The following is a 25,784-nucleotide window of genomic DNA, read 5'->3' on the forward strand; positions in this document are numbered from 1 at the left end:
ATTTAAAGTGCTACTTGTCATCTATAAACCCTGCACAGCACAGGGCCAGATTATTTATAGGACTTCTGTCTCTAATTGTTTCTGCCTGTCCCATCAGATCCAATGGGATGGGCATGATCCAGCTCCATTCTGTGAAACAATGGCATTTAGTGGAATCCTGAAGATGTTCCTTCTTTGTCACCAATCTGATCTTTTAAACAGCTTCTCTTTTTGAGAAGTCAGATGGCCCTCACCCTGCTAACCTTCTAGAAGGCCTTGAATTCTTGCATTTGTGTGCAAGATGGCACTGTATACAAATCCCAAGAAGTAAGTTTTGGATTATGATGTTTGTTTGCTTAAACTGAACATAGAATATTACACCGAATCACAAGACGGATATTTCTGTAGGGAAAGTGTGGACAACTCTTGTTCCATGCATGGCTCCTAACTCCTGTTTTGCAGATTTTCAAATTCCATTAATGGCAAACAGACATAGGCACAATTTTCCAGTGGTTATCAGTGGAAAACTAAAGGTAATTAATTGCAGTAAATATTAATTGCAGTAAACTGACATCCCCAAACATCTCACAATGGAAAAAAAACCCTGGAATTTCAGAACTCACCCCCCTTTCTACTTTTTATGAAATTAATGAAATCACCCCCATGCCCCTTGCAGCCCTTGACCACTGAAGATGACTAGGGAAGAAACAACACATCCAACCATTATTACAAAAATGTGTCCAGATTCTAGGCCTTTTTTGACATATAATAGACTTATGGGGTAAAATCTGGGAACTAGACAATTCTACATCTATTGCTCTTTGTATTATGGAACTTGCCATTGACATATCTCTCTGATCCATGTAACACTTTTGAGCCAAACGTTTACTATTATCAGAATAGTTTCCAGATGGAGAAATGCTTAAAATACCAATTTCAAGGCCTTTCCTAAACTCCCAAGTTGTTCTTTTTAGTTGACATATTTATTACTGTGGCATTAATAATACAAAAGCTAGCATCTGGAAATCTGAGATGGAAGGGAAGCTTCCTCCCCTGCATTTCCTTTTACAAAACCTGTATGAAAAAGTGTAATGTATACTGGCAGGCAGGTGGCCATGTTGCAAGCTAAGTGAGGAGTCCAGTTTTTATAATAGATGCTCTAGGATAATCTGACAGCTTGTACCTGGCACAGAGCAGTATTTAATTGCATTCTCATTCTTAAGAGCACTTCAAAGCTAAGTTCTTTTCTTTCCCCTTTATCCTTCCACCACACCCTTCAGTACTGCAATAACCCGCACACAACTTGTACTAAAGTTGGACTATTAACCTTGCTAGGTTTGTTGTTCTACCTCTGGTTTTAAATAAACAGGCCTTCAATGCTGCTTACACATTAGCCATCCCTAATCCCATTTTCTTCATTAAGCATGATACTAAGGCCGGTATACTTTTTTTTTAATGTCATGGGGAAATGCTTGCTGATTTTATGTGAGTGGTAAATTTCTTATTTTATTTGCCATTTCTTTTTATTGTGTTAAGTGGGTATTTGAAATAATATCTGAGGGGGAACTGAGGGATGCTTAAATTATAGTGGGGAAATTATAAATGATTTGGGAGATTCCTAACTAATTAACTTCCTGGTTTCTGGGTAATTTGTTTTGCAATAGGCAGTCTATTACATTGGCCATTCCTTTAAGACAAATTGAATGGGATGGAGGGGAGGAAGCAGACAAAATATCTAGCTACAACATGGATATTATCAAATTCCGTTGCATTTTTCTGAGGTGGACTTATCTGTTGTGCAGGATTGGCCATTTAATCATTGTTTGTACAGTAAAGTGAGCCTGAGAAAGAACTTGTGCCAAATTCCTGGTCTTTTTCATTCTGGGTGGGATTGCAGGTCATTAAGTACGGGGAAAAATTTTCTTTTTTTCATGAACATTCCTTCAGCAAATTAACTTTTTTTTTCCTGGACAGCATATCCTAATGAATTGTCAAAAATGACTTGACAGCCTATCAAGGTTCCCTTAAACGGTTAGCTCTTTTCCTGGTTCCTGTTTAACCGTGAGCCTCCTTGAACAAGCAGTTATTCTCATGGCAGTATAGCTTAAATATGATTTTCAGACTGTATGTAGGGGATTGATTGGATGGTCTCACAGAGGGGAAAATTTTTGCAAATAAAAATGGTAATGTTATTGGAGAGAAAGCTAAGCAGATAAATACCTAAAATCTCCAACTGAGGTTTTGGGGGTGGAGCATGTGATTCTATCAGCTGCAACATAAATGGCTGCATCCTAGGAACCTTTTAACCTGTGATGAGCTGCATAAAGTTTTATGTGTGGTTTCGGAGGCTGCATTGTGTTCCTGGCCTTCTTCAGTACTGACTTTTGCCGCCATTTCATATATGGTAGGTAGAACATTTTAATTGTTTTTCTTTCTGTTATTTGATTTTAATTTGTTTCATACCTGCCCTATCATATTGGCTGTGTTCAGAATACAGAGATTATCACGGATGTTCTTGCTTTGACAAATTATTCTTAAATGCAGCACATTCTTTCCCCACAGAGCAATTTTAAGATGGACAAGGAAGAGAGATAGCATCTATTCAGTCTTAAGTTTAATTTTTCTGTATCCTTGTTTTCTATACTTTCATTTATGATTCTTCCCTACTTCATTGGTCTCTTGAGCATTTTGTCCTCTGCTCTACTTTCAAAGCTAATTTTTCCACCGGTTCCTGATTTTGAAAAAAATCTAAGCAACAATATGAACTTACTTGTGTTAAAGTATTTCTAATTTCTAACTTCACTTATGGCCCAAACTAAGCCCTCAGGAAGGTACACGAGAAAGAAATTAAAACAAATTGAGAGGAAACCAGATTACTTGCAAAAGCAACTTGCCTAGCCTGTCTTTTTGATGGAGCACAGTATAGGACTTCTGAGAGTAAACTATTAGGAGATTCCATTTGAATAAAATGCTGTAGGTAAGAACCAGCACCTTGAATTGGGCTTGGAAGCAAATTGGAATCCAAAGCAATTGTTGGGAGAGAGAGGAAAGGCAGTTGGTAAAAAGTGTATCAAAAAATCTAGTTGTGGTACATGCATTGATTGTATTTTCCAAACATTCTTCAATGAGTGATTACAGCACTTTGTTTATTTAATAAATGTATTACAGTGACCCGGGTGGTCTAAGTAGGAATGATTAAAACACGGGTCAAAACTCAATCACATCACATGATGTATCGCAGTGTTTTTTTGCCTTTGCGGAGCTGGGGTAGGCATGGCTTGCACATGACGCATCTGGCCTGTGGGCTGCCAGTTTCACACCTCTGGATTAAAACATGGGCCATGACAGTCACAACCATCATCTCCAAGAAGAGATGGAGACAGTACACCAATTGATGCTGAGGAGTCCTAGACAGGCTAACCATCTGACCATCCAGGATTTCTTTTGTATCCAGCAACACACCCAAGCTACAATCTGACCTCTGAAAGGTGAAAAATGATCTAAAGTGCTAGCATTTCAGCCTCATCTTCTGGGAACGTTCAACAAGATCAACTGGAATGTCATCTTAGGTTCCATTTTAGGTTCCAAATATTCCCCAAGAAATTCATAATTAGACTGGAACACCCCTGAGAAAAAAGTCTACCCTTGTCACCATCACAGGTGTTTGCTAGCTGTTACTGTAGGTATTTGCATCTTCAGTAACAGCTATTTTCTGGTTATCCTGTATCACAGGGGTCCCCAACTTTGGCAACTTTAAGATCTGTGGACTTCCAACTCCCAGAATTCCCCAGTCAGCATGGCTGGCTGGGGAATTCTGGGAGTTGAAGTCCACAGGTCTTAAAGTTGCCAAGGTTGGGGACTCCTGCTCTATCAACGCTGCTTTTTCAGGACAGAGAGTCCTTGGATCCTCCCAGAAATAGCTTAGGAGAAGGTTTTAAAAGATTTCTGTTTCTAAAGGCTTCAGTAAGAAATGATTACCAGGAGATCTGGCAAAACTGTGGTAAATTTTTGTTCATTTTGTTTGGCTTCACTGAGATGTCTACACTGAAGTGTCTGCAATAATTTTAGGCAGGGTTTACACAACTGTAAACTGAGGGTTTTGTCCTTTGTAGAAAATGGCCAATTCCAAGAAAAAGATAACATACTTCAAAGACAGGTTAAATGAGCTCAGTATATCACAGCTGTTTAACTCTGACTTAAAGAAGCACTAACTCTAGAAAGCTAACAATTAACAAGGCCCTAACTGCTGTGTGTGCATGTCTTTCCAAACCTGCACATTTCATTTTTACCATTGTATTTTTTCAGTCTCCGAATAGAGCTAACGTGATTATTCAGTGAAAAATAACAAACCAACATGTTGGTTCTAGTTAGCAAATGTTACGTTCATCTTGCAAGTTCCTTTTGGACTTCCTTCCAAAACATCACTCCAGGGGGGGTTATTTCACAAGCTGACCCCTTGTGAAATCTGGTAGGTGTGAAACCTGAATTTATGGTCTCTGCAAAATTAATCAGTAGTTCTAAGGAGGATCTGGGCATACAGCGTAGAATGGACTGAAACACGAGAGAAGTATATTTTCTTTTCAGTATATGGGAGACAGGGAAGATACTTGGTTGGATTCACGATATGTGTACTATCATTTTCAAAAATTGTTTTTTATCAGTTTTCTCACTTTCCAGATTTTTAATACAATTTTTCAGACAAAGAATGCATACAAAACACCTATACTGCAAGAACTTAGTTTACTAACATATGCAGTATATGTTAAAAGAAATATTTATGAACTCGGGTGCCTATATAAGTTTTCATGCAGACTGTCTAGGTCAGGGGTGTCAAACTGCCGCCCCACGGGCCGGTTGCATTATTTATTTATTTATTTTTTTATTTATTTTAATCCCATTTATATCCCGCCCTTCTCCAAAGACTCAGGGCGGCTTACAATCTAAGCACAAATCAATGTGCTTAGCAATATTATGTGGAGGCCGCGCCCACCCCAGCTCTGGCAATGCAAAAAAAGTCGTGACATGTCACGTGATGCGGCAAGTTTGACACCCATGGTCTAGGTCAGGGGTAGGCAACCTCGGCTCTTTTATGACTCGTGGACTTCAACTCCCAGAATTCCTGAGCCAGCTATGCTGGCTCAGGAATTCTGGGAGTTGAAGTCCACGAGTCATAAAAGAGCCGAGGTTGCCTACCCCTGGTCTAGGTGAATGTTAATGAGTTGGAAACAATACAATGAGTTTGGGGGGAAAAAGTGTACATTATAGAAAGTAGCAAGCCTATTTGTCCATTTCTACTTAAGATATTTAAGATATCTAGCATAAAGTATGGGAAGAGAAAAGCAAGCACATAATAAGTTTGACATCAAAGCAACTGCATTAATACTGTACAACTGGAAATAATAAGTTCTGATGGCAGAAAGAAGTGGGAAGTAAGCTCAAAGGCAGCTTGGGGTTTTAAGTCATGTCAAAGGCTTAGATGCTGCAAACATTCCCTCTTTCCCAAGGCAGAACTGTGCTTTTAGTCCTTTCATTGAAAGCTCCAAAGCACCAATCAGATTGTAGTCAGATCAAATTAAAAATGAACAAATATCAAATCTAATTACCCCCCACATAGTTCTCTAATCTTCCTTCCCTCATCGGTTTCACCTTAACTTTGGCATCTAGAAATCAGAAAAAGCAGGTGTGAGCTTGTCTTGTTTCTAGGACAGTCTTCTACATTCTGTTGACCTCCGTTTACATTCAGGCTACAAATTCCAGTATTCCCAGCTAGCTGGAGAGGATCCAGCTGGGGAACATCGATCTATAAGATAAGCAGGTGGTGAGAAAATGGAGTGGCAAAAATGTAGTGCAGCTGTTTGAGAACCTGCTTTTTGCTGTGCCTTTTTTAAATATATCCATGGCTGTGCTTTTAGCATGATCACTCTCGATCAGGTGCAGTAACTGTGATGAAACATTCAAAGCGCTGTTTTTGTGCACTGTGTATCAAAGCTTTGAACATTCTGGGCCATAAAAATTTTACTCTGCAAGCCCTTTGATCGTGGAAATAAAGCATTTTTGAAAGTTTTTCCTTTTTCTTACAATGAAACAGTGATGAGGCTTGCGTCCTGGGCACAACAAATTTTAGTCATCCTTGTGACTTCAGCTGTTCCATCGTTGTTGTTGTTTTTTCCTTTGTATGGCGGTACTTCTAGTCATAAGAGCAAGAAAAATACAGCTCTAGTACAGCGATGGCAAACTATTTGGGCTCAGCTTGTCAATTCAAGAAATGCCTAGCTTGACTCTGCTGGTGTCTCTCTCTGTCTTTCTCTCTCTCTCTCTCTCTCTCTCTCTCTCTCTCTCACACACACACACACACACATGCATACAAGAGAGAAACAATTCATAAAAAAGAGTAATAAATTATTAAATAAATACATACATAATTGTAAGAGCCGTGGTGGTGCAGTGGTTAGAATGCAGTGTTGCAGGCTAACTCTGCCGAATTCCAGCATATTTGTTTTATAATGAGTAATACCCATGACATCCAGAACCCTCAAAATGCCAAATATAGCCACGAGCCAAAAAAGTTGGAGACCTTTTTGTAGATAAATATATGAATGTTAATAGGTGGAACGGACAGAAGTCAGTTTTAAGATGAAGTGAGCTTCAGACAGAAGTGAGTTATTTCCTGACAGAACAATTGATCATTGGAATGACTTGCCTCCAGAAGTTGTGGGTGCTCCATCTCTAGAGGTTTTTAAGAAGAGATTGGACAACATATGTCTGAAAGGGTATAGGTTTCCTGCCCAAGCTGGGGGTTATACTAGAGGACCTCCAGGGTCCCTTCCAACTCTTACTCAGTTATTCGGTCTGAAGGATATGGACAACTGAGTGGCTGGTTAGAATAGCAGTTTCTTCTATTTTGATTGCAAGAGCTATTAAGCAGTGAAAGAGCGGACCTACTTTTCAAGCAAAAGTGGGAAGACCATTTATTTAGGATAGTATTTATTTATTTATTTTATTTAATCCCATTTATATCCCGCCCTTCTCCGAAGACCCAGGGCGGCTTACAATCTAAGAAGCACAAATCAATGTGCTTAGCAATAGCCTTTATTCCATGTATATGCCTGCTTATTAGGGCTTTCGCCCCCCCCCCCAAGCGGCATTATTACAAAGTCAGCTTAATTGCCCCCAACAATCTGGGTCCTCATTTTACCTACCTCGGAAGGATGGAAGGCTGAGTCAACCTTGAGCCTGGTGGGACTCGAACCTGCACTAATTGCAGGCAGCTGGTGTTACTTAGGGAGGCATTAGCCCACTGCTCCATCAAGGCCAGTACAGGCTGTCTCGACTTAAAACAATTTGTTTAGTGACTGTTTGAAGTTACAGCTGCACTGAAAACAGGGACTTAGGATCATTTTTCAGTTATGACCATTGCAGCATCCCCATGGTCACATGATCAAAATTCAGACACTTGGCAACTGTCATATTTATGACAGTTGTAGTGCCCAGGGGTCATGTGATCACCTCTTGTGGCATGACAAGCAAGGTCAACGTGAAAACCAAATTCACACCAGTCGTGTTACTAACTTAACAACTGCAGTAATTAACAACTCTGCCAAGAAAGATCATAAAATGGGGCAACACTCACTACCAAATGTCTCACTTAGCAACAGAAATGTTGGGCTCAGTTGAGGACAACTTGTATGAGGATTCCTATCTTAGGCAAGGGATTAGATTAGAAGACATCTAAGCTTCCTCCAACCCTATAACTCTAGTCTAGTTTTTTTTAAAAAAAGCACATATGGTTTCTCTTATACATAGTAATTCTAGATGGCTCTGAATAATATTCAACAAAAGCAGAATAAATTAAACTGATCAAACCCAACAACAGCATCCCAAACACAATGCCACAAGGTCCCATGAACTCTACATTTATGCTTGGCATTTGCAGCATTCACATCTATCCTAGTCCAATGCCCGGCAAAGAGTCAGATCTTCACAGCTTTACCAAGGACTTGTAGGGCAAGGGCCCTCTGAATTTCAGGGGAGAGGCTTTTCTATAGAATTGGACCAGCCATAGAAAAGTCAACTTTCTTGAGGTCCTGTTAGATAGCAACAGTTAAGGAAAGGGACTTGAGCATGCCTACTTTCTCTAAACTGGTAGGACAGGCAGGTACCTTCAAAGAAGGGTGGTTCCGCAAATGGCCCTATGATGTATAGATAGATAGATAGATAGATAGATAGATAGATAGATAGATAGATAGATAGATAGATAGACTTTATTGTCATTTTTTACTGTGGGCACAATGGCACACATTAAAAATGAAATGTAGTTGCTTGCTCTCAAAGTGTAAACATACATAACACACATTTAAACATACTATATGCAACTTATGTATAGACCTACACCCTTACATATAAGTAACATATTAATATTAATCACTGTCCATCTTGAATACATAATGGAAGGAGGAAGCTTTAGAGTTCATAATGTTAATACTGTATGGCACAAAACTGCTTCAGATACCACGAAGCCTCCTCCCAGAAGGTAACAAGGAAAACAGGTCGTGAAGAGGATGTGTAGCGTCCCTGCTCAAGCAACTCTTATGTGCTATGTCCTGGATGGGAGGGAGGGAACTGCCAATGATCTTTTCTGCCTTCCTCACCCCCTCTCTGCACCGCCTTCCTGTCTGAAGCAGTGGTGCTTCTAAACCAGACTGTGATGCTGTATGACAGGATGCTCTCGATGGTCCCTCTGTAGAAAGTAGTAAGGACAGGGGAAGGAAGATGTGGTTGGGGTAACATGGGCAAAATGTGAGGTGCCTCAGACTGCACATGCCACTACATGCTGGACCCAGTTTTAACTTCTGGGTAGTTTTCAAGGGCAGCCTGACATATCTTGCATTGCAGTAATTCAACTGAAAGATGACTATGGGTTGGGTGATGGTGAGCAGAATCTCCTAGTCCACGAAAGGACACAATTGCCACACCAATTAAACCTGTTCAAAGGCCCCAGCTAGCCGTGACGAGTCCAGGATTCTAGCTTTCTTTTATCTTTGGCTTCAGCATCTAATCCCAATATTTTATTACCAGCAACGTGGTTGTTAAGCAAAGTAGTCACTAAGTGAAACTGCAATTGTGCTTATGATCTTATTCCAGCTTTCTTTTGCTTTACTTGACTGCACAGATCATAAATGCAAGGATTGGTTGCAGAGTTAGTTTGTCATCACTAATTGTAACCTGAATAGTCACTGTCCGAGGTAGTTGCTAATGGTGAAGTACTTCCTGTACTTCTCTACATTTTAGGAGATTTTTTTTTTAAAAAAAATGCTAGCTACAGAAAGTACAGGGCTTCTGGAACATGCAATGAGTTTGGGCATAGGAAATATTTTTATTGGCCCCTCTTGCTTTCCTTTCAAACTCCTTTTTGCTTTGGCTGCAGGTCTAATTCACAAAGCGGTTGTGCATTTCTGGGTCTTCCTGCCCTTTTGCATTACAGGGTATATAAGCAAGATCCTACACACAATTTCGTAATCTTCCTTTATTAATAAAGCAAAAACGTTCCATGTTTTTGGCTGTCTACAGCTTCTGCGATACTAAAGCAGTTTGCCTGTTTTTTTTTTACTGTCTTAGTAGTGTCCTTTAGAAACATTGCACAGCTGATATTTAACATGTCCAGACAAGAGTTAGGATTCCAGTTTTGCTTTCAGAATAAGCACAATGCTCCATTGTTAACTGGCCTGATTGCAAAAGGGATGGGTTGGGACTGTTGAAATAAAAATAAACAAAAATTTGTCCAGATCTAATTTCTGATTTTGAATGCCAGGCCCTCCTGTTGTAATCCTTTAGGGTGCCAAGTGCACATAAAATCCCAGGGCAATTTAAAGGCAAGGTAGGAGTAAACTGTAACTTAATATTATATATTTTTGTTAGATTCAGAATTCTCCTTTCTTCTAGGAATTCAAGACGGTGGACGTTTATTTATCTACAATAATTTGAACACTGCTTCTCCTCCAATTTGATGCCCAGTTGCCCTTTAAGATAGGTTGGATTAAGAGATAGGGGCTGACCCAAAGTTACTCAGTAAGTTCTTGTGCCCTAAGTATGGATTTCTTGAGTTCTGTGTTCGTACTACCTCTTTATAAAGGCTATGTTGATGGAGAATTATGAGATGTTCGTGATAATTGGAAGGTACCATATTCACTGAAGGAAGCTGAAGAAGATAATGTCCAGAATCCTGACTGGGGTGAACTTTGGCATGAAAACGTTTTCTTTGAACCAATCACACTCTTTCAGCCTAACCTTACTTCACAGGGAGCTAGTGGAAAAATGGAAGGAGGAAGTTCCTTGTATCCTGCTTTGAGGCCCTGACTGTAAGAAAATCAAATAAATAAAATTTCAAAAGCTGGACCTGATCCCAAAGTGTCTGCTTAATTATTATTCTTATTAAAGTTTTATCAAGAGTTCATTGTAGTCTTCATCAATTTAAAGTCCTCCAAGCCCACTGCCTTGGTGGAGCAGTGGGCTAATGCCTCCTTAAGTAACACCAGCTGCCTGCAATTAGTGCAGGTTTGCATCCCACCAGGCTCAAGGTTGACTCAGCCTTCCATCCTTCCGAGGTAGGTAAAATGAGGACCCAGATTGTTGGGGGCAATAAGCTGACTTTGTAATAATGCCGCTTGGGGGGGGGGGGCGAAAGCCCTAATAAGCATGTATATACATAGAATGAAGGCTATTGCTAAGCACATTGATTTGTGCTTTAGATTGTAAGCCACCCTGAGCCTTCGGAGAAGGGCGGGATATAAATGGGATTAAATGGGACGCGGTGGCTCAGTGGGTTAGGACGCTGAGCTTGTCGATCAGAAGGTCGGCAGTTTGGCGGGTCGAATCCCGAGTGCCGCGTAACAGAGTGAGCGCCTGTTACTTGTCCCAGCTTCTGCCCACCTAGCAGTTCGAAAGCACGTAAAAATGCAAGTAGAAAAATAGGGACCACTCCGGTGGGAAGGTAACAGCGTTCCGTGCGCCTTTGGCGTCTAGTCATGCCGGCCACATGACCACGGAGACGTCCTCGGACAAGCGCTGGCTCTTCGGCTTTGAAATGGAGATGAGCACCGGCCCCTAGAGTCGGAAATGACTATCACGAGTGTGCGGGGGAACCTTTACCTTTACCTTTAAATATATATATATATATATATATATATATATATATATATATATATATATATATATATATATATATTGTGCAACCTACCTCTGTAATTCTAACTGGGAATTAAGGTATCTTCTATCCAAAGACACTATTATTTTTTATTTATTTAAAATACTATTTATTTATTTGAAATCACATGAAGTGTTAGTACATCCAGTTTTGGTCACCAAATCCAAAAAAATGTTGAGACGAAAGAGTGCAGGGAAGAGCTACAAAGCTACAAAGATGATGAGGGGACTGGAGGCTAAAACATGAAGAACGGTTGCAGGAATTGGGTATGTCTAGTCTAATGCAGAGAAGGACGAGAGGTGACATGATAGCAGTGTTCCAATATATCAGGGGCTGCCACAAAGAAGAGGGAGGTCAAGCTATTCTCCAAAGCACCGGAAGGCAGGACAAGAAGCAACAGATGGAAACTAATCAAGGAAAGAAGCAACCTAGAACTAAGGAGAAATTTCCTGACAGAACAATTAATCAGTGAATGACTTGCCTCTAGAAGTTGTGGGTGCTCCATCCCTAGAGGTTTTTAAGAAGAGATTGGACAATTGTTTGTCTGAAATGATACAGGGTCTTCTGCTTGAGCATGGGGTTGAATTAAAAGACCTCCAAGATCTCTTCCAACTCTTGTTATTCTATTAGCATTTATATAGCCATCTATCTTCTAACCAACTCTGAGTGGCTTCCAATTAACCATGAAGGAATGCTGTCTGTTAGTGCTAGTAGCACTTGAGTTTGATGGATAAGTTGTCTTTGTACAAGAAAAATCCTGTATTTCGATAAAAAAAATTAACATTTACCCCTTTTCTTTAGATTTTGTCCAAATGCTAGGTATTTTGATAGGCAGTTGGATTGCCGTGCCCAGGGATTCCTCTCCTTGAGTTTCGAATTAAGGCTGTGTAGGAGATGTCAGAAGTTAAGCATAGATGTCTCTATAATTGTGTCTTTAATCTTGGCTATGATCAATGTGGTATCCTGCAGATATGTTGTAAACTAAAGGTCAGGCTGCTCAATATGTCTGAAAGGCACAAGGTTGGAGAAGCCACCTTGGCATTATCATTCTCTGTGTCCTCCAGAGAAGTTCGTCACAGTGTTCCATCTGACACCTCCCTGACTACATTTATTCCCATCCCCTGTAACTTGAATGCTACGTTCTTTTTATCAAGATAAAAAAGTTCAGTGTCTGCTAGTTGCCTCTAACTTCATCCCTTCCCTGTTTGCTTTTCAGAAATGCCCTTCAAAGAATTATAAAAAACACTGCGGGTGCTGTGATGTCTGAAACTGCGCAGAGGGACTGCTTTCTGAAGGTAGTCCTTAAATTTACACACACACACCCAAAAAAAATCTGTCTGTGAGCAGTTCAAATTATTTCTTATTGCCTTCTTGGGGTTGAATGACAGAATCTGTCCCAGCATGTACAGTGATTCTTCCGAAACTGGAAATATGCTACATCATAATGTGATTCATTTCTTATGACGTAAATAGGTCTAAAGAATAAGCCATGGTTTGTTTTAAGACAGTAAATCCCACCGTTTACTGATTGCACTTTTGTTTTAGTATGTTGTATAAGCAGGAATGCAGGGTTTGTGTGAGGTTTCTGAGAATGTTTTTGTGTCGTGTCCAAGCTTTAAAGCTTTGTACAGAGGTACAAGGCAAGTTTAGTTTAGAAAGCAGAGAAACCAAGGTCAAGCAGATGTTTATTATCTGTAAGACTTAGAGCAGGAATTATACTGGAATCACTTTTATGTGAGGGAGACTACTGTTAAGAATATGAGCTGAGGGAGCATATCTCATAATTGCAGGAGAAGTAGGAAGTGCTAGGAAGGCCATGTACATTTGGCAGTGAGTGACACTGCACTTTCAGCAAGGCTGCAACAAGTTTTAAGAGATGGTTAAACACGTCTCTAGTCAGTTGTCAAAATCAGCTAGCAAATACAGCAGGTCTTTTCCATGCGTACATATCTGCGTGTTCATACAGTTTTCTTACTGAGGGCCATCACAGAAATGTATTAATAGAGTCTTGATTTTGGATGATGTGTGAAAGAGAACCGATTGACCCTTGCATTTCCCCCGTTATCCATTTTTGGTATTAAAATAAAAACTTATTTGTGGTTACATTTTCATTTGCTTAAAAAATACTGAAAGAAAACCAGCAAATATGGGGGAAGTGGTGGCTCAGAGGTATTGCTAGAGTTCAGAACAGGGATACTGCTGTGAGAAATAAATGAAACAACTGAAGTCTCCTGAGAGACAAAAGGTGTGCATATACACAGGAGGTATTTATCACGTCTGCAGGATTTTCTTGCACTGACATTCTCACCTTCTAATCAGTCTGCTGGTTGTGAATGAATGAATGAATCTCTACTCCTCCAAATGCTCTTAGTGCAAAGGTGCCTGCCTCTCAACGCTTAGTTTCTCTGTAATTATGGCATTAGTTGAACTTAGGAGAAACTGACCTCAAAGGGATTCATTTACTGGTTAAACAAAGGCTCCCATTTTCTACCATTGCTTGTTCTCTGCTGATATTGCCAGGTGATCAGAAGGAGATGTTTGAACTGTTCCACATATTTTGTGCAAGAGTTGCTCTGTAACTTGTTGGAATTAAGAGGTGTTGATGCAGTAAGTCTTGAACACACCTGAAAGCTATTAGTAAGCCATGGCATTGGTTATCCATACAAGTTTATATTAATTGTTTGATTACTGGCTTTCATGAATTTAGAATCTCATTTGGCATACCAAGGGGAGCATCTATAAATCAGAAGAAAATTTAATATTTTTATGTCTTCATGTGTTACCAAGTTGCTGTAGTTTATTTTTGGATCACTGATGCACCTCACAGAATACATATAGGCAGTTGGGAAAATAAATTAGCAAAGTTATTTTGTGTGTGAACAAAGGAGAAAGTGGTTGGGCACTTCTGTCCTGAATTCATGTATTCCCTTAAGAAAGAAAGATAAAATATGGAATGTATAAAAAAGGGGGTAGTGGTTCTGCAGCTATCCAGATACTGTTACACTACAAATGCCACCATCCCTCACAGTTGTCCATACTGATTGGGGCTGCTGAGAGCTGTTGTTTAGAAGTATCTGTAAGGCCATAGATTTTCCACCTGCTATAACAACGCAAGTGTCTGCCCTCCAAAGAATTCCCCTTTGGTTATGAATTATTTGAGCTTTTTTCTTTATTGGCGAAGGGGGCAAACCTGAAGTTAGGTGCCACAACAAGCCCATCCAGAGAAAAGATGATTCTTCTGCATCAGGATTGATGCTTTTTCATTCATTCCCATTACTAAAAGGCCACATGGTTGTGTTCTGGAAATAGAAGTTGATTGTAAGGGAATAAAGCCAGTCTCTAGTTCTTTGCTGCCTCAGATTCACTAATGTCTTTTTATTTTGCTCAGTTTTCCATGCTGCATAATGTTTCAGTAAACTGTTCCTGAACAATTTGCTTGTTTATGTTAAGCAGGCTCAGCTTTCCATTCAAAAGTTTAAGATTCCCTCCAGTGTATCTATTAAAAGGACGCATTGATTAGGGATAAATAACTGGGGAGAATTTTTTTTCTCAAAATAACTAACACCAAATGTTCTTGCTTGACACGAATATTAACAAAATGTAGATTTAATTTAGTGTAAAGGAATTGGGCAGTCTAGAAGGTCCATGAAACACCGTTCTCATACTTGTGGTTCCTAAGCACCCCTCCCCCCCTAAGTTTACAAAGTCAGAATTTAGTGACAAAATTCCTTGTATAATTATTTGTGTGTGTGTGTGTGTGTGTGTGTGTGTGTAGTTATTTTAATATTATAAACTGACCTGATTTTGGGATGAGATGGGTGGCAAATAAATTTAATAAATATATAAAATAAATGAATAATAGAAATAATAATATAATAGCTTTTTGATGACCACAGGAAAAGGGAGGAATAAGCAGTGAATCATCATGTTTGATTATAAAACTTGCAATTTTTTCCAATGGGAATTTGGGGGTGTTTAGAGAAATGTGAGTGCTTAGCCATCATACTGCTAAGCTTGTAAGCCGCCCTGAGTCTTCGGAGAAGGGCGGGATATAAATGGAATTAAAATAAATAAAATAAAAAATGTATTTTTTTATTCTGTCCTCAAGAAAAAAACTTGCCACGTTTTAATAGACAACATATTGAGTCATTGGGGTCACCAAAAAAGCTGTAGGCCACCTGCGGCACTCAGGATAGAGATTGCTGCTGCATATAATACATCTTTAAAAACTTGGGAGACACCAGTCCAAATGCCCTACATACTATGTCCATGGATTTGTAAAGAGGAATACATGTGTGTATGTGGGGGCTCTGTGTTGCTTTCAAGAAGAAAATCTTGTATTTTATATAATTGATGGTCGTCTGGTGCATTGCTTTATCTCTTTGTTGAACTTTTCTGAGTTCTTCAGGGTGTGATGTGAGTCCGGTGACTTTCAAAGGTTTTTACAGCCCTAGTCTGATACTTCTGACTCCTAAGCACCCCCCAGTTTCCAAAATCAGAATTTAGTGGCAAAAATACATACTTGCTCCCTTTGACAAAACAAGGGATAGAACAGATGTCTATGGAGATTCTCAATCATCCAGGTCATGATTGTTCCAAAGGTGCTTTTTCCAAAAGAAGCTTCTTGGGTGAGAAGTGAAATGTTTTCAAGGAGAAACAAAACCAAGATAGTCCAGTTGCTTTGTGAAAAAGCACCTTTGGGACAAAACAGATGAAGATGATGATGATGATGATGATGATGATGATAAAAGTTAGAAGGGATCTTGGAGGTCATCTAGTCCAACCCCCTGCTCAGGCAGGAAACCCTATACCATTCCAGACAAATGGCTGTCCAGTCTCCAGTGTTGGAGCATTCACAGCTTCTGGAGGCAGGTTGTTCCACTGGTTAATTGTTCTAACTTGTCAAGAAATTTCTCCTTAGTTCTAATGTTTTAACCACCTCCAATAACTTCCCTAAACAAACACAAAACAAAACTGAGCATTTCAGAGGTATCCAGCTCAGGGATGTCAGTTACAAGGGATCCTCTGTACCTCTTGGACCTGAAAAAAGGCAAGGATCAATGGTCATCATTGTTTTAAAGCAGGGGTGTCAAACTCAATTTCATTGAGGGCCGCATCAGTATTGCGGTTGCCCTCAGGGGGCTTGGTGGGTATGGCCTGGGTGGGTGTGGCCTACTGGGTGGGCGTGGCTAGAGTGTGTATGGCCTACTGGGTGGGCATGGCTAGCTCTACATCGTTCGCATCAAGGGTGCCTATGGGGGCCTGGGCAGGAGTGGGACAGATCTGAGGGTCTCTGGCAGGAGGAGGGTCTCTGGGCCAGGGCCAAGGCAGTGGGGGCCGTTCCCTCACTGTTTCCAGGATGGCTTTGCGGGCTGCATGAAACTACTTCGCGGGCCGGATCTGGCCCCCGGGCCTTGTGTTTGACATGTCTGCTTTAAAGTGATGCCTCTAAGCGTTGGACAAAGGCATTGGGGCTAGGACCGGGTTTTGGTCCTTTCCACAATGATGTCATGTGATGTACATAATGGAAATATAGCTAGTTCCCCGTTTAAAAATGAATGCCATTCCTAACTCAATCTTTAACTCAAATTTGTATGTAAGACGGAATTCATACTTGCAAATGGACAGCCTATTACTAAAAATGGGAGTAGAGCATTGTCCTTGAGCCAATGAAGCACTGAAGCAGTACAATGCTTCCAAGAATCGCTGAAAACAAGCTGTATATTAAAAACATGTGGCTTCAGTGCTTTGTCAGCACGAGGAAATACACCATTTGCCATTTTTAGTAATGGGCAGCCTTTTTTTTTACTACAGATTGTCCATAAGTTGGATGTATTTAACCCGGGGACTCCCAATAGAGAAAACTTAGTCTGTGTTCACTATTCCTTATAGTGGTATTTAAACGATGACTAATTCTGTATTACGGAAAACGATCAGCCAAACTCTACTGAAAATTGAATTGCAGCTGCTATTTTGATCGTGGATGGCAGCTGTAAATGGTCTGCATTCCCCAGAAGCATTGGTCAGAGAGCCAGTTTGGTATAGTGGTTAAGGTGCTGACCCAGAAACCAGGAGATTGTGAGTTCTAGTCCTGCCTTAGGCATGAAAGTCAATTGGGTGATTTCGAGCCAGTCACTCACTCTCCTCACAGGGTTGTTGCACAGAAAATAGGAGGAGGAAGGAGTATTACATTTGTCACCTTGAGTTACTTATAAATCAATAAAGAGGGGATAAAAATCTAATAAATATATTCTTCGCTGCATCAAAGATAGTGTCCTTGAACTCAACCACCTTTGTGATTAGAATATCCTTGTAATGTCAGTCTGATTGCTTGGGACCAAAACATGAAGATGAACCAGCTATTTGGAGAGTTGTCTCTCTTGTACTTCCAGGGAAAGTACAACTCTCTTCCCGTTGATGAAAAAACTTTCAAAACTATGAATATGCTTAAAGAGATGTCCCAAACATCAGAAATACCCTCTGAATTAGATCAGAGCACGTCAAGCTCTAGATGTGTCTCTTGTGCAGATGAAGCACCACAGTGTGGACTTTTTCCAGTATTTTCCAGAAGGTTTTGCTTTGGTGAGACCATTTGGTTGGCTTCCAGTGAAAATGCTTCCACTTCACATACGTCATTCTTGTAGCTTCATTTTGCTGAACTTTGACCAGAAGATTTGGTTTCCTGGGTTTCAGTCTTAATTGTGGACTCTGTCTTATCAAACGTTTTCATTCATAGGGACAAAGTCCACAAGCTATTTTCCAGATTCAAGAAGTTGCTCAAGATGAAGGATGTCAATCTGTCTACAATTCAGAAGTATTCAGGATTTCCCCTTCCGGGGTCAAAGACTACCATGTTATATAGAGTCTTTTTGAGTTAGGGCTCCTTAAACAATTTTCTGTGATATACCTGCTCTTGGATTTTGATACTCAGTGCCACTTTGAATCTGAATCTGTATGAAGTGAACTTATGATTCACAAAATTATTGTGTTATAATAAATATGTTGCTGTTTAAAATGCCCCCAAAACTCTTTCTTGCTCTGAAGGCAACTTCCTGTAATATGCCTGCTCTTCACTCGCAGTACACTTGCAGACATTTTTTGTGGTTAATATTTATTTATTTATTTATTTAATTTGTATACCGCCCTTCTCCCGAAGGACTCAGGGTGGTGAACAGGGCAATACATATTAAAAAACAAGATACAAAAATTAAAAACGATTAAACAACAATGCCCATGAATACGGTAAGTTAGAACACATTAAAAAAGGTTAAAACAAATTTATAAAACCCAACCCCATCCCATCAGGCCAGGCCAGCTTGTTCAAAAAGATAGGTTTTGAGATCGCGCCGGAAGGAGCGGAGGTCAGGCGCCATCCGGAGCTCGACCGGAAGATGGTTCCATAAATCCGGCGCGCCCACAGAGAATATAGTAGGCCCAACGCATAGACATATACTGGATTTGGGAAGACTTTCTGACCATCAGACATATTGGATTGGGTGAGCCAACTGAAAGCAAAGGAAAATAATTTTTTAGGAAGTATAGTAGAATTAAATGTCCGGGAGTACTTGTGACAGATTGACTATATTCTAGAGCAGGGGTGTCAAACTCAATTTCATTGAGGGCTGCATCAGCATTGTGGTTGCCCTCGGGGGGCCGGGTGGTTGTGGCCAGGGTGGGCGTGGCCTACTGGGTGGGCGTGGCTAGAGTGCGTACGGCCTACTGGGTGGGCATGGCCAGCTCTACAGCGTTCGCATGAAGGGTGCCTATGGGGGCCTGGGCAGGAGTGGGACAGATCTGAGGGTCTCTGGCAGGAGGAGGGTCTCTGGGCCAGGGCCAAGGCAGTGGGGGCCGTTCCCTCACTGTTTCCAGGATGGCTTCGCAGGCCGCATGAAAACACTTCGCGGGCCGGATCCGGCCCCCAGGCCTTGTGTTTGACATGTCTGTTCTAGAGGTTGTATACTTCATAACCATAAAGTTCCATGATCTTTGTGTCAAACAAGGCCTTGTTTATTTACTTATTTCCTGCCTTTATTATTTTTACAAATAACTCAAGACAGCAAACATATCCAATACTGTACACCTTCCTCCTCCTGTTTTCCCCACAACAGTAACCCTAAGCTGAGAAAGACAATTGGCTCAAAGTCACCCAGCTGGCTTTCATGGCTAATGCAGAACGTGAACTCACGGTCTCATGGTTTTTAGTCTGATGCCTTAACCTAAACCAGTTTTAGAAATGTTAAGTGGTTTGGACACTGAATTCATTTTTTCTCTTGTTCCAGAAGAGCAGCTAAGATGATTCTCTTTTGTCCAATATAAATGGTTATGTTGCTATTTGTTTTGTATGTTTTGACTTTTTATTTTTTGATATTTTTACTACCTTGCGTATCCAATTGAATAGACAGATAAAAATAGAAACAAATAATTTTATATATTTTCCCTCCGATATTCATTACCATTTATGGTTTAGCAAGAGATTAATTTGAAATTTATCTAAATCTTAATGAAATCCTTTAGTGGAAAGAATGGTGCATTTATGAATATTTGCCTTCAAGCCCTGGCAACATATGCAAAACACCACTATATTTTACATTGGGATTCATTCTAGAATAGACTGATGAAGGATATATAATTTTATTCCACTGTCCTTCCTTCCTTTATTTTTTATTCTTATCCAGAAAAGTCTTCCTTGTTAACATTTTATCACAGGCAAGTTCATGGCTCCTAAATGTATTTGCTATAACTTCGTTCATTTTGCAATGTATACACAAAATCTGAGTTAAAATGAGTCTCTGGGCAGTGCAAAGCAAGTCTTAAAAATAGTTATTTAAAACCACAATTTCTTAAACCGCAGTGCTCAACCTCCCTTCTCTTCCCCCACTAGTATTAATCCCCAGATGAGGACTGTTTGACAACTCACTGAATGTTCCTCCTTCAGTGTATTTGGTTTGATGAAAAACAGGGATTGTGTGAAAACAGACCTTTTTTTCTTCAATATGGCTTCCTGAAAATATTAGCTTTTCATTTGGAAAAAAAACAAAACAAAAAACGAACCACCACCAAGTTTCTAACCTTCAGGGCTGTTAATATTTGTGTTACTTGTCAAGGAGGAGCTGAGTAACATTTCCAGAGCTTGGTGCATCAAGGCTGTCTATAGCTTAATTTTCTTACCTAATTATAGTTTATGGCCTTTATTTAACTCTCCACCTTGGGAATGATGGTGCTCCTCAATCCAGCTGAACAGGCACCTGAAGCATCTTGTTGTGAACTGACTCAGATACCTGGACTATAGCACTCTCAGCCTATTATTCCCTCCCACAATGGCTCTGTAAGATGCCCAAGGGAGAGTTTGCAGCGCTGCTTCGTCCACGACGACGCTGCTGGTTGAATCTTGAGAATTTCTGTGTGCCCAGTATGTGAGTGCTTTGCTGTTCAGCTTAGGTCCTTGTTTGTACATTTTAGCTGCCATCTTCCCTCCCCCCCCTCCCCAAAACTATCTGAATGTGGCTCTTCTTCGAGGACAGGGTTGGTTTTTTTTTTGTGTTTTTTTTGCCTTAAGAGACGGTTTCTCTCGACTGTAAGAGAGAAAAAAAAATCTGGACCGGTTTGTACCGTGGAAAAACAGGCTCTGCTGATTGATCCTGCAGCAGTTCTGTAATGCTGGGCTCCGAACGTCCTCTTCATTCCCATGGCAACGGACTGATGTCACAGCCAGCCTGAAGGACGTGATTTCAGTGCCTGGATGATGCATGGGATTGGTTTCATGTGAAGAGCAGGTGGACTTTTGACAGGACTGAAACTCCAGGAAGGGATGGGAGTGGAGCGGGGCCCCATTCACCTCACCCCGGGGGTCAGCCTGCGGGCATAAACACAAGAGGAGGGTGATGTCTCCATCAGCTGCTTCTTTTGCCTGCCTGCTGCCCAACCTTGAAGAGGGAATGATGACCTGCTGCAGGTATCTCTTGTTTGGATAAGTGTTTTGTTCTGGCACAGCCGGGTAAGGAGGGGCAGGAGGGTGGGGGTTTGAGCCTTTTCTTTAGCTCTCTCCAGCTTGGTGCTTTCCAGATAGTTGGGTGAACCCTCCCGTCATCCCAAGCCAGCACAGCCAAGAGATTGAAGAAGGCTGTTCTAGCACGGTACATATTTCCACTCGCTTTGGTATTGTTTCCCAGTGTTGTGGCCTCCTTTGTATCCCCTTTGAATCATTTCATGTTTACTGAGCCATGTTCTTCCCAGCTCCCCTCCCCCTCCCCCTCTCCCCTTTATTCATTGGAAAAGGGAACTCTGGTCATATTTTCCTATATCCTATGAGCAAATTCCAAGGCTGTGGAACAGCGTCTCCACCCATTTAATTTGGCTGCAACCTTTTGCTCCCATGAAGGCTGTGCTGATTGTTTGAAATCTCATGGTATATATACATATATACTGCCCATTGTTGGCTTGCAGAAGTGACTACAAATAAAAAGGGTGTGCAGCCCCAGGGCCGCTGAAATAATAGTGAGGTACTATTTCCTTCTGCCCATCCTCCCAACTCTGCAATACAATTTCCCATAATAAGCAATCCCATTTGGGGGATTTATTTTTAACTGAGAAACATTAGGGCTCCACTCCAGCTTGGGAGCCTAAAAGCACATGTTTCCTTCCCTGCAAGATTTTGCTATTTTGCTCTGTCCTTCGTTTCTTGCTCCTGCGTCCGGGAGAGTTCATGGGTGTTTCCCGTGCTTTTATTTGCATGCTTTCAAAGTGTATCCAAATCTTATTGTTTCATTGTTGTTTGCACTGATGGCTTCTTGTTGCAAACAAGCACATTATAAGATTAAAATAGCTTAGTGGCGGTAGAACCCCTTTTTTTTTTTTTGAATTATTGGAGTTCAGCCCATATTATGAGAATATTGCTGTCATTTATCTCCTTGCTTTCTCTTAAGTGCTCACTTGCATACCTGGCAGTTTTATCTCAACTGATATAAGGAAATGTTGTGCTCTTGCAGTGCCCACAAAAATTGCTGCTGTGTATTATTTTGCTTGAACAAACAAGCTTTGTACTTTGTTGGGTAGGTTTTTATTATTCTTATAGGGGTCTCCAACCTTGGCAACTTTAAGACTTGTGGACTTCAGCTCTGGCTGGGGAATTCTGGGAGTTGAGGTCCACAGGTCTTAAAGTTGCCAAGGTTGAAGACCCATTTTAGAAAACTAGAAAAAAGGTAGCATTGACCCCTGGTTGAAAGTAATTGGCCATTTCACTGATCAGTCAGTGAATTGGTAATTCTATAGGCTAATATGTTGGGCTTTGGTAATTTTCTACAATCCAAGCTAAATATATGGATGGATTTTCTGAAGAAGGGCCTCTAGGTTTTTAATGCTTCGAAGTATTGAATGATTTGAGGGGGGAAAAGCAAGAGATGATGGGAGAAAATTAATTATGTCAGGGTAAAGAGAGAAACAACATTGATCCAGGTATATTGTCATTAGATATTTTATAATAGGATATTCACTGGCAATTCCCAGTCCCCCTCCCTCCGGTCCCCAGGTCTCCTCAAATCAGCAGCACAATCTTGATTTTTTTAGTTTAAGAAATCCAAGAAACTTCACTTGCCAAAACTAAGAAAAACCTTAACCATTTCAGTCCTATTCCCAGTGGCAGAAAATAATAAAATTATACTTTTTTTAAAAAAAAACTGCCAAAAGACAAAACAGTGTTTCCCCCCTCATTTCATGTATGGCAGTCCTCAACGGAGCCTGCCTATTACTGTCACAAAGTTGCCTCATTTAACGACCCCCACCTCTGCTGTCCCTGATGTGGTTATGTGGAGCACGGGGTTCCTTGGGGTTGGGCTGGGCCAGGCATCCCAAGGTCTCCCCCACCCCCTGAGGCTCTCCTTTCCTGGCTTCCCACCCTTCATGGTCCCCACAAGTCTTGGGCCACCTTCCACACACCTGCAGGTCACTGCAGGTCTTGGGCCTGCTTCCCACCCCACCAGGTCCCACACCTCCTCCCCACCCACCCCATCATTATTTGCACATTTACCTTGAAAAGATCTGTGGAGTTCTGGAGCTTGCACTGGGGGGAAGACTGCAGGCTGCTTCGTTCCTCAGCATCCCTGCAGGTCACATTGCTTTGTCCCAGAAATGGTTGCCATTTTCAGAGTGGTTACAATTCATTGTGGCCACTCCAAAATGGTGCCTGCTTCCAAGATGGATTCATATGACCTAGGAAGGACTTACCGTACCTGTATAGAAGAGCTTCCTGACTATGAATAAAAGTTTAGCTAAGGTCCTACACATCTAGCTGTCTGCTGTGCTCACCTCATTCTGTCTTAAGTTTGGGTTAATAATGGATATGGGCATAAAGGCTGTTATGAAGAATTTCAAAAATCTATTTAAAGATATTTTGCTAACTAGAAGTCTCCCCGTTTTCATTTTCTGAATATTAAGCCTGCATTTGATTATGTATTCCCACGGAATCGCTTGTATACAATAACACTTTCTAAATTTTAGAAACTTTCACTGAAAGTACAAAACTGGATCCAGATTTAGTTACATTTGGAACAGCCCCATTGAAGTCAGCTGGACTTGCAGTAATTATAACTGTCTTATATCCAATTGACTGCAGTGGATCTATACAAAATAATGATGAGGTCAAATTCTAGAGCAGAATATCCACCTTTTAAATCACCATGCTTAGGTTCACAGTCAGTGCTGTGTATTTTTAAATTTCAGACTTAAATTAGTTGTTTCAAACATTATTATATGTTCTTAGATATTACAAAGCATTTAATGGTTCTGTGTGTTTAAATACAGAGATACACAACCTGATGCTTTGGGTTTAAAATACTGTCAGCTTTGGGCAGTATGCCTAATGGCAAGTAATAGTGGGAACTCTATTTTAGAAAGTCTGAATGGGAATTACAGGGTTGCTTATCTCTGGTTTTCTGTACGTATTATCTGCTAGGCTGTATGCTAAGCTTGTAAGCCGCCCTGAGTCTTCGGAGAAAGGCGGGATATAAATGGAATTAAAATAAAAAAAAAAAAATGACCGGGTCCTGCTTGTACTTTTGAGAAACAATAAAAATTCTTTTTATAGGTTAAACAATGGGCAAACAGAGCTATAGTTGTATATTTTATTGCATTTAAATATTTATTTTTATGGTTTTATAAACTGCCCAGAGTCTTCTCAGAGTGAGATGGGTTTGTGGGTATTTAGAGAAATGTGAGTGCTTAGCCATCATGCATCTTTTTATTCTGCCCTCAAGAAAAAAAAATAATAATGGCACATTTTAATAGACAATGTATTGAGTCATTGGGGTCAGGCTGCAGGTTGCTCCTGCCTCCAATACAACTTTAAAAACTTGGGATACACCCAGTCCAAATGCCCTACATCCTATGTCCATGGATTTGTAAAGAGGAATTCATGTGGGTATGTGAGGGCTCTGTATCGCTTTCAAGAAGAAAATCTTGTATATTTTATAATTGATGGTAGGTAGTCTGGTGCATTGCTTTATCTCCTTGTTGAACTTTTCTGAGTTCTTCAGGGTGTGATGTGAGTCCAGTGGCTTTCCAGATTCCTGACAGTATGAACTGGGAGGATCTGTTTTGAGTAGCTGTAATAAAAACAGCAGTCCCCAGCTGGAAGTTAGTCAAATCTCCAATATCAGCACTGTGAATGCCAAAATGGAAAAAAACAAGTTTCTTAGGCTTATTTTCTCTCCACCTCTTGGAGGAAAGGCAGAGGATCATTTGCTTGACATCTCGACAAGGCCGTGAGAGTGTTTGGTTTTGCACATGTAGCCTCCATTGACAGTAATAAAGCATGGTGGGAGACGCAGTTCAATACAGGAGTCCCAGTCCTGGAGATAAGACCGTGGAGCAAGCAGGCTGAATGCTCTCATCCTCTTATTTAACAGCATTTATTCATTCATTGACTGACTGACTTGCTTAGTTACTGGGGTTTATGTGCCTCTAAAAATTTGATATTATCTTCTTACAGTGTAAGGTTAAATACAATATAATAAAATAACAAAACTAATTACCAATAATAACAAAAATTACTAAGAGAGAAACTAAGGCTCCCAAGAACAAAGGCATCTAAACACAACCCAGGGTGGGGATTTCAAATTATTCTAGATGCCCTCCCAGGGCTTTCTTTATAGGCTGATGACTCATTATATTATGCAATGGGCTAACCTGGTAATTGACTTGAGCATTTTGTGCAAACTTCCACTGTATATGTGTGAAGGTGAATTCTCCCTTTACTAGCCTGTGGCCCCACTTCAGTTCAGTCTTCCCCATAGTTATATGTGGAAAAATAACCAGCTCGGAAATCTGAGTAGCAGATCTTTCCACATTAATAATATCTCTGAGGATTTGTAACCAGACCTTATCTTTTTGGAAACATTCTGGGCCAGCCTTCATCAACCCGGGTATCCTCCAGTTCCCCAAATTTTCAATGGTGCTCTAATTTGGCAATAAAAATTGGGAGTTAATAGCCCTACATCTGGAAGGCCCAAGGCTAATCTGGCTGGTCATCAACAGAACGTGGAGTTGCTGGATCTGGCTTTTTGTACTCTCTCTTGGACAGCAAAAGTCTGTACTGTTTCCTCAAGCAGGCAGT

The 25,784-nt window shown here is 40.6% G+C and overlaps 1 protein-coding gene across 6 annotated transcripts in view; it reads left to right on the top strand.

Annotated features, from left to right (window-relative positions):
- Positions 1–25,784, top strand: part of FBXO34 (F-box protein 34) — a 64,885-nt gene that overhangs the window by 22,411 nt on the left and 16,690 nt on the right. For 2 of the 6 annotated variants that reach the window (XM_083378124.1, XM_083378127.1), the window contains one exon: positions 12,396–12,474. The exons of 1 other annotated variant lie outside the window; for it this stretch is intronic. The gene's annotated coding sequence lies outside the window, so the exon portion shown is untranslated. Of the gene's footprint in view, positions 1–4,323; positions 4,448–9,918; positions 10,045–12,395; positions 12,475–21,267; positions 21,313–25,784 lie in introns of those variants that run through there. 3 more of the 6 variants (XM_083378126.1, XM_083378125.1, XM_083378128.1) reach the window with 3 other exon arrangements.

This window comes from Vipera ursinii (genome assembly GCF_947247035.1).
Source record: "Vipera ursinii genome assembly, chromosome: 1".
NCBI lineage: Eukaryota > Metazoa > Chordata > Lepidosauria > Squamata > Viperidae > Vipera > Vipera ursinii.